Source organism: Ambystoma mexicanum, chromosome 11 (assembly GCF_040938575.1).
Source record: "Ambystoma mexicanum isolate Mex_15411 chromosome 11, UKY_AmexF1_1, whole genome shotgun sequence".
NCBI classification, from domain to species: Eukaryota; Metazoa; Chordata; class Amphibia; order Caudata; family Ambystomatidae; genus Ambystoma; species Ambystoma mexicanum.
The window spans coordinates 310,250,125-310,264,564 of NC_090934.1; positions in this window are offsets into that span (position 1 = coordinate 310,250,125).

Below are 14,440 nucleotides of genomic sequence, written 5' to 3' on the forward strand. Positions count from 1 at the left end.
GTAGGTCCTCCAGCTGGTGGTGGCTATTGGGGAGGAGGGATGGCAATAGCTTATGCCATTTTTAAGATGAATAGCAGTTTTGCTAATATTCTACCAAGTATGTGCTTTGTACTAGATTGTTAATGGATAATGAATAAGTATAGGTGTAGGAGCAGTGCAAGGGTACATTTTGAGCTTCAAAGTTCCTAGATCAGTAGAAAATGCAGTTGTGAACTGTCCTCAAAGCACAGACCCGATCGTGAAGTGTGGACGCCTTCGCGGACACGTCATCATTCCGCGTGAGAGCGCATGGTCACGTGGCACTGTCCGGAAGGTCTGTGATGACATCAGACGTTCGCTGATGTTACATCACTGCATATAAGTTATTAATAATTCCTCTTTTAACATATGTAAAAGAACTAAAAACCTCCTTTAACAAACATATTTTTTGCAACACATATCTATGTCTGTCATTATCAGCGGCATATGCTGGAAATGCAAATCAACATTGAATTGCCTACAGAATGAGGCTCAACCATATCCCAAGCCCCACCAAACCACCCCTGTTATGCACTGCACCTAGCCTGCATCCTAGTTCATTGTCCACTATACCCTCATAATGTGACCAATGGCCAGTGCTCACAGCTTGCAGCCATGACCAGCTTCCACAATCCATGGGGCATGGGCTTCAGCCATGCCACATTCCCCAATAGTCAAATCAGAGTAGACATTTGTCCTTGCTGAGAGCCAGGCCCACTGCCCAGGCAGTAAAGTTATATCTCTATTTTTTGTACTTACATTTTGACACTTTCAAAAAAGTAAAACACAGGACAGATTTGCAAAACCATGCTTTGAGGTCCTTGCTGATGCTCCTCGTGAATGTTTGCTGCAATCCTATCCAGCTCTTCGGGCTGTAGCCACAAGCAGATTTTTATTTCCCATTCAACCATATCCCATTTTCAAAAATCTTTACCACATAGCTGGTCCCTGGTGGCCATGCCCGCTTTAACCTCATTACCGGACCCTCATGGTCATGGCCAGTAGCCATATTGTCTGGGTCATAATATGACTCAGACAATCTGGCCACTGCCCATGGCCACAGCCTATATACCTCAGTCATCACTATATAGGTATATCACTATTTTGTGTACCTACATTATGACATTTTAAAAAAAAGTAAAACACAGACACATTTGCAAAACAATACTTTCATGTCCTTGCCAATGCTCCTTGCATGAGTTTGCTGCAAATCCATACATGTTTTATTTTTTGAAAAGTGTCAAAATGTACGTCCTAATATAGTCAAATAACTTAGCCCCCACTTGACAAAATCCATTCAGACTTTGCACAAACATTCGAGGTGGGGGCAATAATCTCACTGAAAACATGTGTGCACATTCGTCAAATGGCAACAAAGTTACAAGCCATCTAAAAATGTTGAGAACACCCTTTAAATTTGCTCCCTCTTGACAGAATCCCACCAAACTTTTGCAGAACTATACAAATCTTGGGGCCTCATTACGACCTCGGCGTTAGCCATGCCGCTATTGGAAATCGCGTCCGGGTCCACAGAATGAGGAATTACCGGGTCATTCCGAGTTCGGAAGGCCCGGTAATTCCTCCCTCCAAGGACCCAGACCCGGTCCTTCCCCATTCCCATTTCAGCCCCCATAGGGCTGAATGGGAATGGGAGAGGGAGCAAACAACGGGCCATTACGAGTTGTCCCGTTGTTTGCTCCCTCTTCCCCTCGTGGGACCCGGTAAGCACGCCTGGTTTGACCAAGCGTTACTTCCTGGGTCCCGCGAGGGGACCTCGTAATGAGGCGGAACGGGGTAAATGGCGCCGTCACCTTTTACGGCACTGTTAAGCCACACTTTTGGGACCAAGCTGCCACTCCTGCTGCAGATTTGGTGAAAATCCATCCAGCGGTTTGAACGTAAGCAAAATCTTTGTTCCATTTTGTCTATGATGATTTCCACAAATTGTGGGACCCCTGTAACATTGCCCCCCATGAACGAAACCACACCAAACTTGTACAGAATCCCTTGTACAGACTTTTCATGAAAAGTAAATGCACATGTGATGTCTTCAGTGATGTCATCAATAACATTTGTGATGTCATCTTTGATGTCCTGGGTGTTAGTCTTAACAGTGCACGGTGGTGGCATGAGTTATGGTTGCCTAGCATACCATAACTGGCGAATGTCAAGGGTTTTTTGGTTTTGCGTGGAACCATAACGTCCCATGAACAAAGTTTTGTTCACTGAATTTCATAGGTTTATAGTAGCGCAACTTAACCATAATGTCCCTTTAACAAAGATTTTTTCACTGAATATAGATATACATAAGGTAAATGTTATAAATGTTTACTAAGACTGCCTTAGCTTACATACATATAACATAGACAATACTGAACCCCCTACCCTGCTAGTAATTTTGATGTCCGTGGACCGCGCACATGTCTGCGGATGGGTGCGGTCACCATCAACACTATCCAAAAACTCAGGGGTATCTCACATTATTGTATCATACAATAAAAACACCAAACATGTACAAAAAGCACCACATAAATACATTACATTTAATAATAAATAAGAAGTGGAAACTGTATATGTAAGACACCAACCATTCACTGAAATAGCGTTTCCAATATAATAGAATATAGCAAAACAAAATTAATATGCCTCCAACAGAATGACCTCACAGAAACTGTGCAGCAAAAAGCAAGAGCATACCTACACAGCAGTAACACCAAAAGTTTGTAAGAAACTAGTAAGTACACAATATTTATTTCATATATTTATACATTTTCAGTATTAGATACACTAAAACTAATATTTATTTTTTTTACACATAAATGTCCAGTACTTTGGAATGGCTGGAAGAAAATTTCCCACAAGATGAAATGAGGGAAGACAATGATACTAATGGTAGACAGAACATTTCTCTATATGAGCCAGTTAATAACCATTACTTTATGTATTGGTAACATTTTTTATTAACAGTTCATACAGACAATAAGTGTAATATACCAAGAGAGACATTAGAAGATCCTCTGAAACGAATGGAACTAAAAATGGATATGTTAATGAAAAGTTTCAATCTTCTAAAACTGTTTATTGAGGACCACATTAAAGAAAAAATTAAATATCACTGTCCCACATGTACCTGTTCCCCATCTCCATGTCCCAGCCAACTATCCCCAAACCCTCCCCAGCAAGAAAAACTTTACGATGAGACTTCCATCCCTTCCTCCCCTCCCATACATCATGTCCAAACCCCTAATTCCCCTGTATTTGTTTCATTTTCTGCTTCCCCGTCTTTCGTAATTTTTATACTGTTAAACAATAATACAATTTTAAGTGCGTATTTAGTATATGCCGGTGTCTTATTTTTTAAAAAAAGGCAGTTAGAGTGTCCGGGGGTGGTCCACAACCAACCCAAATTGGGGTGTCCTAAGCACACTATAGCTGTTCATACTGTTTGTAATTAAAATGGAGGTGTCCTTAGAACGCACAAGATGTCCGCCTGTCTGCAATTAACCCAAATGGGGGTGTTCTAAGAACACCCCCCCTGTTTGTAATGTCCGTAACCAGAATGAATATATCTGTAGAACGCATGTCCCGTCCGCCTGTCCGCAAAGTTTTGATGCACATTTATTTTATTCGGGGACTTCAACACTGTTCATAGAACACTCGCGCACATGCACACCACTCCCTTGGGTCCTATAAACATTGCGCCTGTCCGTATCTGTCTGCCACACATGTGTCGCACTTTTAATTAGTTTGGGGACCCGAACACTGTCCGTAGAACACCCGCGCTCTTGAGTACAACCATCCCTGCGCATTTGGTGTCCTGTGGACAGCCGTCCTGTTCGTGAACGTGTCCGCAACGTCATCATGTGACCGCACCCACGCTGAGCATGTGTCCTGATTTGCAGACACTGTCCGGGCCCCTGAACATTTAAAAAGTGCTTTTTTGAGCACTCCAAGGTATTTTACAGTAAACGTTCACCATTGCACATGTCTCAGACAATGTTCTTGCCGATCTACATTCTTTTTGGAACTTTTTGAGCCCTTTCTTGGTGTTCGGTGTGTCTGCGACCAGCGCGGGTGTCTGCAAAGCGTGCACTTGCACCCCTATATAAGGCCACACCCCAGAGCCGATCCTCATTCTGCTTTTGGATTTTCAAGATTTACAACAGGACAATTGTGCAAGTTGCTGTTCTTTCCTGGTTCTTGGTTCCTGGTTCCTGGTTATTAACCTTCCAGATGGCATCCCAAATTGCTTCTGCTGCTACTGCCTCGGCATCAGCACCCCCATCCCTTCCACCTCCACCACATCCCCAAGGGCCTGCAGAGGGGAACAGGATGCAGAGGAGACGGAGGAAGACGGAGGAAGAGGATGAAGAGGATGAGGTAGTGGAAGTCCCTACTACTAGCACTCATCGTGAGTATGTGTGTGGCGGTTATTTACCACCGTTGATGGAAAGTCAAAAGCTGATGTGAGCAAGGTGATCTGCACTCAGTGTCGCATGGTGCTCAGTCGTGGCAAGTCTGGTTCGTATAGCCATGGTACTACATCAATGAAGTGACACCTAAAGTCGTTCCACGATGGGGCTATTCGTAAGGTTGTACCTTGCGATAAACGTAGTAGGTTGAGTTCCTCTGCAGCATCCTCCGTTTCCGCTCCTGTCATCACAAAAGACACTCCTGTGGGACAGCGCATCCCTCCAGCTGCCTCACAGGCCATCCATGATGCTGTTGACCCTTACCTTTCGAAGGTTACAATATGGTGCATGTATTGCGACACAGTACTCTGCAGGGGGGAGAACCTTCTAAGTGCTTTCGAGACTGCTGTCAAGGAACATCAGAAGGTCAGTGACCTATCTCAATAAGGCCCACCCTACATCTTCCTCTCACCAGCTGTCCTTTCTTATCCTCGTGGTTGGTGTCCCTTCCTTACCCTCCTTTCCCCTCCTTTCCTTGTGTGTCGTGTTTTTAAAAAAAATATATATAAAGCAAAAAAAAAAAACAAAGATTCTTTTCAGAGCCGCCTTTCACAGTTTAAAAATAGAAGTGACAAAAAATAGTGCAGGGCCCCGTGCATTTTTTAGAAGTCTGCGACAGTCTGCGGACATTTACTTTTTGGGAGTACTGCCCTATCAGAACCATTGCACTTTTCTATAGGGGGAAGTGGTGGCTCTGAAAAGAGCCTTTTTGTGGTGTTTTCTTGTGTTTCAAAAACTTCAAATGGTCAACACCTACTGCAAAATGGATTGCTGTAATTACAAAAAAGATTGCATTGCATTTTGTATATTTCGCAGAAAAATCTGATTGCCAGATTGCCTGTGAAAAATGTGTCTGCTACAAAACATAATAATTCTGAAAATAGGACATACCAGCATCTCTCAAAAAGGAACAAACAGCCTTGTTAACATTGCGCCTTGCTTTTTCCATTTGTGGACCAAATGAAAAAGAACACAACCACATTGCGCAATACGGGAAAGAATTACTCTAGAGTTTGGATACATGTTCATGACTTTCCCAAGTCCTTCTTTTATTGCAAATTGCAAAGAGATTCCAGACACATGTCCTAAACTGTTCCCTCTACAATGAATAATAATAATGTCTGGATGACGCTGTGTCACCAAAGAAGCACAGAGAGGTACCAAATCCACCCACTTCATTCCACGCACTCCATGCCAGGGCACTTCCACATGAGAGAATCCCAGATGTGCAGCCACTCCACAGCGATCTGCATGCATCTCCAATCAATTTATCCAAGAATCTCCCAAAATCCAGCTTTCTGCTCTTCTCTCAGGAAAAAAAGACCTACTGAGAAACTCTCTCCTTACAGAACACACCCAGTAAACCTTCTTAACCAATCACTTGCTCTGCTCAGTCTCATTTGCATGCCTCCCAACCCCAAAATCCCTGGTGTCCGCGGACAGATCGAAAATCTGAATGTGCGTAATGAAAATTGAAATAGTGTGCCTCATTTCCCCTTTGAGGTTGGCTTTGAAAAGAACCTTTTTTTTTGTTTTTTGCAGATGCTTCAAAAACACCTTTTATTTTGTATTTTTTTGTTGTTTTTTTCCTTATTTTCCTCCAAAAATCTTCCCATTAGCTTCGCCAAAGCAACCCTTATGTTCCAAAACAGCATGGCATTTCTCATAAAAGATAAAGAAATGCCATCTTCTTTAAAATAAACAACATTACCAGAATCAATGTTCTCATTATTACAAAAGAACATACCAGCTCTAAGCATTAAAGCAAACATGCCTCGGTTGATTCCACACCTAGTAATATTTTGCTGAGGACAAAAAAACAAAACTATTGTTCCATACTGCCCTAGGTAACAAAGCAGAAAAAATAACCTTGGCATTTGGAAGAACTTTCATGATTGCCTGAACCAAGTTTTGCAGATCTTGCAACAAAGTAGGGGCACTGACATAGCCCAAATGCACAGCACCACAGTGCAGGACAACTACGTCTGGACTATTGAACCTAGCCATATCCTGACAAACTTCTAAAATTGCCTGCAAATGAAAACCAGGCACAGTACTCCACACCACTTCCACTCCTTTTACATCAAAATTCTTTGCCACATTCCTACATTTAGCATATTGCTCCAAACTATCAACAAACATTCTCCAAGCACCAACACCCTGACGTTCTCCACCTCTGCCATCTTCACTACACATAACCTCTTTCAACACAAACCACAACCTCAACATCTGATTGGCTGAGCCCTACAGTCCATTTTCCATGCTGGATTTGCTGAGAAACCCCAGATGTGGCACACCCGGTCCGCGGACAACCGCGGTGACTGTGGAGCACGTAACACTGGGGCAGCCCTTCTACCCTTTCCACTTCACTCTCTGCATTGTTCCCTCATTGGCTACTCTTAAGCAGTCACCCAATCATCCACCAATCACATCCAAGAACTCTACATCTAACTCTATCATCACAGATCAGCACTTTAGATGTACGATTGATCACACTCAGTACAATTCGGCTCTGCCTGCAAAGGACCTACAGCAACAACTACTATAAAATTCCCCAAGACTTCTACTTGCAGATTCATGCACATCCACATGCATGAACACAGACTACAGGTATGAATATTTTCTACACAGTACATGTACAGCTTTTCTAGGAATACAATACATCCCGGGAGCATAGCTCAGCGGCAATGTGCGCACCTTGGAAGCAAGACAACACGAAGCAACACAGGTTTGATCCCCAGGTCCTCGCTTAGAAACCTCTGGGTGTTTAAGCGCATTATAAATATGCAACTAAGATAAAATAATTATGCAACTAAAAAACAAACAATACCTGTAACATCGCTTTGATGCCCACAGGCTTGTGAGTGCTTTAAAAATGTTAAATAAAATAAATAAAAATATAAATAGAGTAACTGCCACTTACCCTGTAAAAACAGAAAAATGAACTTACTGTCATTACTCCCATCTGCTATGATGAAGTGTCAATTGCAAACTTTTCTGCTCTCTAGATTTGTGTTTACACACACACCTATCTAAAAAAATATTATTTCATATTATAAAATAGGAGAAATAACAGTATAATTCTGAAAACAAAAAATAACAATGTCTACATTAACAAAAGTGCTATAAACACACATATTCACTAACTTCTTTCTTTTACAATTGCAGTGAAGACCACTCTCCTGAAAAGCAGCAGCGTCTGAAGTACGAACAAGTACTTAGACGAAACCTACTCTTTCCATACAAAATAACAAGTACAATACTAACATAATGTTCTAACTGTTACTCAAACACACTAGCATTTTAGTATTGGAGAACTAACAAGTGTATTAACCCGTTACCATTATATGTAGTATTAGTGCTTCCGCTTACCAGTTGCATACTTCATATTGTCATCTGAAGCCCAATATAGTAACACACAAATACACGATTAGCCTTCCCAACTTGATGTAGCTGCCCATTGCACAATCATACACCCCCACAATCATCTTTGCCATCACACTCAGACACTCATGCACAAAGCATGCATACACTACACAATAGCCCAACCCACACTTTCTTTTTTTCTCCAACAGGCCCCAAAGAATGCCTACCAAAAAGCGACTCCATAGAAAGGAAAGCAGAGGTAGAGCAAATCAAAATGAAAGTGTCCAAAATAAGCATCCATCTCTTGCAGAGTTTGTTCAAAAAGCTCAAACAAAACAGCTAATACAGTCATTAAGCAAAATAAAACAAGGTTCCAGTACAGAAATGTTCCCTCCTCTATCAAAATGTAAAACGATACAGAAAGTAATTAACAAGACTTCAGCTACCACTACTGCTAACGCTGCACCTATAAATATTGATGTAGTGACAAGTAAGCACACCAAAATTTTTTTTTTACAAAAGATGTTCCGCCACAGAGTCCTTCAGAACCTAATAAAAACAGGAGAGAAATCAAAAGGAAGTTATTTATTTTAGTTTTAAACAGAATGAAACCACTAACAAAATTAACTACTAAACTACAAAAAAGACTTCTCAATAAACAAATATCAACAAAAATTGCTTCTTAAACATCTGTGGAGGTGAATGGAGTCACACCACGACCACAGAACCATATTTTAATGAAGAAGCATATAAACAAAAGCAAACAAACCCAATTGCCATACATAGCAGTGGACGAGGGTATGAAAAACTTAATAACACCATTATGGAACAAGAAACTCTGCTCATAAAAATATCCCCAGAAAACTCGATATCACCTCCCCATTCTACTTAACCAAAACATCCAGTCTACAAATGGCCGTGCACATCAATGTGTAATATTGCCAAAAAATCTTTCAAATCTTTACACCAGTTCCTCAATCAGTATGTAAAAAGCAAAGACAAATTCAAAATGAAACTACTACAAAATATGGATGCCTGTCCAGTGAGCAAATACACAGGACTACTAGGACATTCATTAGTCTGCATTTCAGGAACTATTTGCAAAAGCACGTTCCATCATATCAAAATATCAACACATCATTCAACTATAAGAAATCTGGTCCAAAAACTCTACTATGCTAAAAGTCCTGCTTTAGCACTAGCAAATTTAAATAACAATCTTCTACATGGTACAGCCAAACAACTACTTGAAGAAGTAGAGCATATCTAGAGAAGCTATTTTGGAATTGAAAGCCACTTACAAAATGCAATAGATGTACAACAAACTAGCAACTACTGTACAAATAGCAACCTTCTATTAAACACATACAAAAAAGAAATACTAAAGTTTAAAAGTACCTCCACTGAAGTACCAAACCATGTGTGTGTGTGTGTTGCCACAGGACTTCTTATAAAAGTACCACAAAAACTTAGACATAACGTACAAAATAGAAGACAATGAAGATTCCAAATGGTTCCAATTAGCTCTCTACCTTTCTAGCAGAAAACAAATACGACATTACTGACCCCTTAATACTTTGCAATTACTGCACTGCAAAACTTGACAACAACCAAACACATTCACGTGCTATCACAAATAACTTGGAATTATTCCCACTACCAAAACTTCTGTAACAACTACATTTATATGAGAGCATCATAATTCAAACAGTGCACCCATTTCAAGCAATAATAGACCTCCAACCAAAAACAGCAAAATTCCCTCCCTCTGAATCAGTGAAAGGCATTCATGGCAAAGTAGTTTATTTACCATTAGATCTCAAAGACAATGTACACACTCTAGGAGTGCAACAGCCAATAGATCAATCTTTAATTATCTTAGTAAATGGTGTACCAACAAAGTTAGACAAGCCCTGCAATATCTAAAAAACAACAACGAATACTACAAAGACTTTAATATTGAAGAAAACCTAAGAGAAACCATTGAAATAATTCAAGAGTCACCAGAAACTGGCCAATTTGAACTTTTAAATCCTGCTACAGAATCCAATATTTTAGACCATTATATAATTCACCCTTTATACTCTCAAGACACTATAGATGATGCACCGGAAACGTAGCAAATGTGACAAGCCAAAGGATCTCAATCATCATATGGGAAAAAAATATAGAAGCACATGCCTTACCTCTACTCTTTCCTACTGGAAAAGAAGGAAGGTACGATGATAGACCCATACAGATAACAGCATCAGAATATCGCTCTTTACGAATGTATTCTGACGACCCCAGATTCAGACAAAACGTGGAATATATATTACACATTCTCTTTGAAAGTGAACTAGCAACTCTATGATACGGAGTTGCACAAACATTAAAATCAGGTACCCATTTTCAAAATATGTCAGCTACACAATTATTACAAAAAGTGCAAGAAACAGATGAGGTTTTACAGTCAAGTATTCCAAATCTTGTAGCAAACATGTGTGGTACAAAAGAATACTGGTTCCGACGTCACAGAGATGTACTCTGTATGATAAGAAACCTTGGCCCACCCACTTCGTTTGTTACATTAAGTTGTGCAGAATATGCATGGGAAGATTTACACGATTTCCTACGCATCGCAAACAAAAACAAAACAAGCATAGGTATAAAAACACCAGGAGAACTCTGCTCTTTAGATCCTGTAAATGTATCAAGATATTTCCATCATCGCTTCATTGCTATGCTATACTTAATTTGTAATAACACTGTTCCTCCCCTCGTAGAAGTTCAACACTTCTTTTGGAAAAAAGAATACCAAGCCAGAGGAGCACCACACGTCCACATGCTATTATAGATTAAAGATGCTCCTAAATTTGGTCAGGACAGTGATGCCACTGTTTTGCAGTTCATCCAAAAATATGTCACTTGTGAAGTCCCTTCACAACCAACACATAGTGACCTTCATGCACAGATTTTACAATTTCAAAGATACAAATGTGGGAAATACTGTCGTCGCAAATATAAAAAAAAAGGAAATACTACACCAAATGCTGCTTTCGTTTCCCTAGACCAGTTTCAGCAACAGGTCAAGTAAACAACTTCATGTCTTCAGTCAGACATTGGGCCTCATTACGAGGTAGGAGCTATTAGCACCATGGCTACCCCCTTACCGCATACCAGGTCTGGGTTCTCGGAATGGGTACTTACCGGGTCATGCCAACCTTGGAGGACCCGGTAAATCCCCATTCTGAGAACCATTCCCCATTCCCATTTGTGCCCCCATAGGGCTCAATGGGAATGGGAAAGTAGCTAATAACGGTATCACAATTTGCGGTACCGTTATTAGCTCTGAAGTCCCTTAGCGGGTCCCATCCTTAACACCTGGTCAGACCAGGCGTTAAGGAAGGGACCCGCTAAGGGACCTCGGAATATGGAGGTAAGGGATTACCGACACCCTTACCGGTGTCGGTAATCCCTTACCTCCTACCTCATAATGAGGCCCATATTGTCAAGGTAAATCACCTAAGAACACATATTACATAAAAAGAACAGAAGAATCAAAATATATCAATGATTATAATGCAATCATTGCCCTCCTATGGAATGCAAACATAGATGTGCAGTACATTGCAGACAATTCCACTGCAGTTGCACGATATGTCACAGCCTACTTAACCAAAGCAGAGAAAACAGAGCTTCAGGACCTCTGCGATGACATATCATCTGACAAAACACTATCACAGAAATTGTACAGCTTAGGCATAAAAATGCTCTCTCATAGAGAATGTGGCTGCTATGAAGATGCAGACCGTTTAACCGGTACTGCCTTGTATGGAAAATCTGAAAATATATAGTATGGCTAAGTTTTGGTCCTGCTAAATCTCGAAAAAGAGTTCTTAAATCATATGAGGATATAGAAACAATAGCCAAAGATGATCCCAACAGCCAAGAAATTTTGAAAAACAATTTACTATACACATACTACCCATACAGGAGTACCATTTTGGAAACCATATGTCCCTACCACGTATCCCAAAACTTCACATACAAAAATAATGTTAAACCAGATGAAAAGAAAGGTAGGTACAGAGTTGTAAATTGTGAAGGCAGCTTAGTGAAACTTACCAAAGGCAGATTAATTAATCACATCAAAATGTCATTAAAGTCATTAAAACTCCTCAACAGAAAGAACTGTATTACATGTCCCTGCTACAACTTTTTAAACCATGGAGAAAAGAAGAAGAGTTACTGGATACATATGACTCCTATGAAGACGCGTTCAAAACAAATGAAAGCACTATAACAGAATTAAACTTTACACAGTACCAAACAAAGTTGCACACTGAACAGCAACATGAAGAAGAATTCCAGGCCCAACTACAAGTGGACACTCTCGACAGTAGTCAACCTTCTGTAACAGGAAGCCAAGAACCACTTGGACAGCCACTAATAGCAAATGAGGCAGGATTAGCCATGATAGAGGTAGAAAACACCATGGGCCTCATTACGATTTTGGCGGTAGCCATGCCGCTATTGGCGGCATGGCTGCCGTCAAAATCGGGTCCGGGTTACCAGAATGGGGAATTACTGGGCCATTCTGAGTTCGAAGGGCCTGGTAATTCCTCCCTCCAGGAACCCGGGCCGGACCTTCCACATTTCCATTTCAGCCCCCATAGGGATGAATGGGAATGGGGGAGAGAGCTAACAATGGGCCGATTACGACTGGCCCATTTTGGGAAGCTCCCTAAGCCCCTCGCGGGACCCGCCTGCACGTCTGGTGAAACCAGACGTGCAGAGCGGATACCGCGAGGGGACCTCGTAATGTGGCGGAATCGTGTTAACGGGTCTGCATCCTTTTTCGGCACCCGTTAAGCCATTCCGCCACTCTTGTAATGAGGCCCCATGTGTCAGTATGAACAAGCTACAGAAGACTTCGCTGTACTGAAATCACAACTGAACAATGAAAAGTGTAGCATTTTCCGAGAAATAACAAAACAAATTGAACATGGTGTACAGCATGAAAATAAAAACTGTACCTGCCAAGACTACAAACCTATACTGCTATACGTGAGTGGTGAAGCTGGTTCAGGCAAAACATGCTTAATCAAAATCATCAGCAAGTTCCTTCAACAACTGACAAACACCAAATTGTCAGCTGTTGTAACAGGTTTAGTTGCCTACAACATAGGCAGTGTCACTTTACACCGATTACTACTCCTTCCAGTAGATCACCAAAACAAATTAGACTATTAAAAACCTTCCACAGAAGCTGCAATGGAACTACGCAGAGTTTTCAAACAAAGCAAAAATGCTGCTAATAGATGAGGTGAGCATGGTATCTAACCTAATGTTGGCTTTGATTCACCTCAGATTATAAGAGGTCCTCAAAACAGACTATGAAGAGCTCTTTGGAGGAAAACACATTATTGTTTTCGGAGATCTTCTTCAATTGACACCAGTGAAAGCTGAACCTATTTTTAAAACCTTAGGGCAAAAACTCTTTGCAGCGTAGGAAATGTCAACCTTTGTCAACATTTCCAATACAGAGAATTAACAGAAAACATGCGCCAGTCTGCAGACCTCAGATACGCCAACATTTTAAAAAGTATTAGAGTTGGTGTACTACCTCAAGAAGCACAATCAATATTAAAAACCAGGCACATCCATGAACTCTAGTTGCACACTAAAATGCCAATTGTATGTCCTTGATGCCAACTATTGCAAGCTGTTCAAAATTCTATTAAACAATGTTGAAAAAAGAAATGCAACCAATAATTGAAATTTGCTCTACAGATAAACTGGACGTACATGGTATGACACTACCCATGTGTCAACACGCCACCACAAGACTAAATACCCTAGAAAACTCTATCTCCAACACAGCTGGTTTGGAGAAAACATTAACATTTTCTTTAAACTGTAGAGTAATGCTTAAACGTAACTTTGAAGTGGAGCAAGGACTAGTTAATCGAGCACTTGGTGCAGTTGTTGGCTTTCAAACATACCCACGTGACAACAACATTCAATTTGTCAATATTCTCTTTGACAAACTATCAGAAGTTAAAACGATAGGACGCTCAACAGCCCGCTTCCTTCTTTTCAAAGACATGTATGTACGCAGAGAACAATTTTCACTAACTCTAGCATACACAGTTACCATTCACAAATCACAAGTCTTACCCTAGATAAAGCATTAAAAGATATTGGTAGCACAGTCTTTAAAGAAGGCAGTAGCTATGTAGCACTATCATGCTTACGTACACTTGACGGGCTATTTCTAATCAACTTTGATGCAAGTAAAGTAAATGCAGATATTCCTTGCATTCTAGAATACAATAGGCTGCATTCACTCTACACCCCAATCTAAAAACCTATTCTGTTCCACAAAAAGCAAAACGTTGTAAAAGAACACTACTTCATACTGAAAAGATACAGGATATCACTGCAATTCCTACAAAGGAAAAAAGAAGAAACTAATACTTCATCAAGTACCACAACCAAAAAAGAATCTACTGGTCAAAGTAACTCAACTACTTCTTCAAAGAAGCAACACATACTCAAAACAAATGACTTTGACACAGAACTGTCAGGTCCATTCAAAT